This window comes from Etheostoma cragini, unplaced genomic scaffold, assembly GCF_013103735.1.
Source record: "Etheostoma cragini isolate CJK2018 unplaced genomic scaffold, CSU_Ecrag_1.0 ScbMSFa_1523, whole genome shotgun sequence".
Taxonomy (NCBI): Eukaryota; Metazoa; Chordata; class Actinopteri; order Perciformes; family Percidae; genus Etheostoma; species Etheostoma cragini.
Window position 1 is genome coordinate 553157 of NW_023265587.1, and position 3488 is coordinate 556644.

General features: G+C 41.3%; 1 protein-coding gene across 1 annotated transcript in view; it reads left to right on the forward strand.

Annotated features, from left to right (window-relative positions):
* The window catches only part of sbf1 (SET binding factor 1), a 68074-nt gene that overhangs the window by 62325 nt on the left and 2261 nt on the right, over positions 1-3488 (forward strand). The gene's annotated exons all lie outside the window — the stretch shown is intronic.

Below are 3488 nucleotides of genomic sequence, written 5' to 3' on the forward strand. Positions count from 1 at the left end.
CCCCCCCCCCCCCCCCCACCACACACACACACACACACACACCACTCTGACCCCCACTCGTTACCCCAACCCCTGCTATGTAAAATACGGTTCTACTGCTGTCTTTGTTGGACTTAAACTCTTGAAATTGTAGATTTTTGTGTGTCTAATAACTCCTTTTGTATATACTACTCCAGATTTGTATGTAACGTTTATGCTAGTAATTTATTTAACTTGTCTCCTCAGTAAGAAAGTTCCTCAAGCACCACTTTATTTTTTAAATTAGGAATTCAATGTGCCATTTGTTTATTTCTGTATTAATGTGACTAATGCATTTTTTTTTTGTATTGTACAAGTAAAACCCTCTGTCTTTTTTTTTTGGTAAACACGGTTGTCCTTATGCCAAAACAACCTTTAATGGTGTGTTAGTGGGAGAGGAAGCTCTGGATGTAGCGTACAGTCCCAATAAATGTCCGACATACGAAGTTCTCCTGGTTCTGGGTTCTGCTGCTGGCTCGCTGGACTCCTCTTGTCTTCATTAATTAGCCAGTGGCCCACTGTGGGCTGCGTCTATGTGCTGGACAGCCAAGTCTCATCATTACCTGAAGAACATCAGTAAGTTCTTGTGTGACGTCACATCTACAGAAAGGGGTTTGATCCGACCGACAGGCGGACATTTTGATTCATCGGGTAAGAGGAACCGATCACGGAAGGCTTGTATCACGTGGACGCACTGTAGCTTTAAGTGATTAATCGCTTAGGTTTAGCAAAACAAGGGTTAACTGGCGTTAAGTTGCCCTTTAAGATCCCGCTCAGACGGTTCTGACTCCCGTCTAAAAACGGTTGGGAGTCCCTGACCCAGAGTGATGAGGTCTAGAGCCAAAGTACCTAGACCCTGTTTGGAGAGACTTGAGTCTGCTGGAGGTCTGCTGGCACACGGCCGACATCATGACACTTTATTATGATAAAGTAACATTATTATAAGACTTTATCAGGATAATGTTACTTTATTATCAGACTTTATCATGATAATGTAGACTCTCATGATAAAGTAACATTATCATCATACTTTACCATGATAGTCTACATTATCATGAAGTAACATGATAATGTAGACTTTATCATGATAATGTTACTTTATCGAGATAAAGTAACATTATCGTGAGACTTTATCATGATAAAGTAACATTATCACCATACTTTACCATGATAAAGTCTACATTATCATGATGAAGTAACATGATAACGTTACATTATCATGATAACGTCTCGTGTTAATGTTACTTTATCATGATATTGTTACATTATCGTGATGAAGTAACATGATAATGTTACATTATCATGATAACGTCTCGTGTTCATGTTACTTTATCATATTACATTATCGTGATAAAGTAACATTAACACGAGGAATAATGTAACATTATCATGTTACTGCATCATGATAATGTAGGCTTTATCATGATATTGTAACATTATCACAAGACTATATCATGATAAAGCCTACATTATCATGATAATGTAGGCTTTATCATGATAATGTAGGCATTATCATGATAATGTTACATTATGATAATGTAACAATATGATAATGTAACAATATCATGATAATGTTACATTATCATGATATGTAACATCATGTTACTGCATCACGATAATGTAACAATATCATGATAATGTTAAATTATCACGAGACTTTATCATTATGTTACTTGATCATCTTAAAACACCCCCCCCCCCCAGGACTACACTGACCAAAGTGACCCAGCAGCCAGAACCCGCCTGTAGGAAGACTCGGTGTGTCTCCGACTGTCTCCATCCAGTCCCCAGACCCCCCCCCCCCATCTCTCTAGTGGACTCATCTCTCCGTGGCGACGCGCTACAACAGCTGCATTAACCACAACATGACATAATCCTTTTATTTATTTTTCATCTTCTCTCCTTTTTTTTTTTTTATTAGAAATGACTTTCTGAGCCCGGGTTACGTTGTCAATCATGTCAATTTAGTTTTTAGGAATCCAAATAAAAAAAACTGTGGGTTTAAATGTCCATCTGTGTCGTAATTTGACCCGGTTCCACCTCTGAAGACCACCGACCCCCCAGATGTTCCTGAAGGGAAACCAGCTGTTTTTAGACCATTAAGAAATGTTAATGATGGTATATTTTCAGATATTTAAGAATTAACATATGTCCAAATCTTCCTCTTATCATTGAAATAAGAAGAATGTGACCCGGTTCAACTCCACCCCCTCAAAGACTGGTGGGGGGCCTTGAGGTGCAGCAGCGCCCCCCATCCCTTCTTCCGCGGACACCTGCTGGGTCTCGACGGCGGTGCAAAGACGACAACCAGACGGGCCAAGCAAAGCGTTTGGTATGAATGAGGTCGACCAGACACGTTTAATTTCAGTTGTTTTTGTTATTATTTAACAATGATCGTAGAACCTGATCCCTGTCGAATCATTTAAGGAAGTACACCCCAAAAACCACAAGGCCAGGAGCCCTGCAGAGCCCAGACCTGCCCCCTTTCCAATCCTGCTGCTCAGTGACACATAAAATCAAACTTTAAAAAAAAAAAAAAAAAAAAATACATCCACTCTTTCCAGATGTCTCTCGCCCTTTGATTAAGTGCTTGGTGTGGAGAGAGAGAGAGAGAGAAAGGAAACAGACGACAATAGTAATCTCAAGATCGCTTGTAAAAATTACTTTTAAATGTAGATAATATTTGTATATAGGTAGATAATGTTTGGTTTGATTTAAAGGGGGGGGGGGGACGGGGGGGTAGCAATAACAACTCAAAAGGTCAATACAATCAGAAGGTCTTAGCTCACTAGCTAGGTCAACAGAACCGGTTATACATGCACTAAAAACCCCCAAAACACATTTTAAAATCCAAATGATCAAGTTGAGATTAAATCCAAATGTGTGTGTGTGTGTGTGTGTGTGTGTGTGTGCGCCCCGAGCTCCGCCCACGCCCGCTTAATTGCTTTAAAGAAGAAGAAAAACCAGGGGGAATATTGAATTTCATTCTTAAATTAAATGGCTAAATTGACATTATTGCACATGAGCAAAAGACAGTAATACTATTGGAGCTGTGTTCATCGACCCGCCCCCCTGAAGCACTTCAGAAACCTGGTGATGTACGACGAAGGAGAAAACCCCCAACCCGGACCCGTGTGTGAGGACGGAGACCGGCAGCGGGGGACGAGGGACGAGGGACGCCTCCTCCATTGTGCTCTAATGTACAGGACATGGCTGCATAAGTGCTTTCTCTCAAGCGTGAAGAAGAAAAAGTAGTTTCAAAATAAGGTATTTATTGTTGAGGCATCGTTAAAAGTCAGCCTGTGCTATCCGTTGAGGGGCGACGGTGTAAAAAAATCCCTTTCGGTGGGACCCCAACAGCCGGGACCGGAGCGGGAGGACACCTTCAGGACATGAAAGTAACGCCGACGTTACCCTCGGATTCTGCCGTCTTCAGAGATCGCCGCTACCTTAAAACCGCACGAAACCAC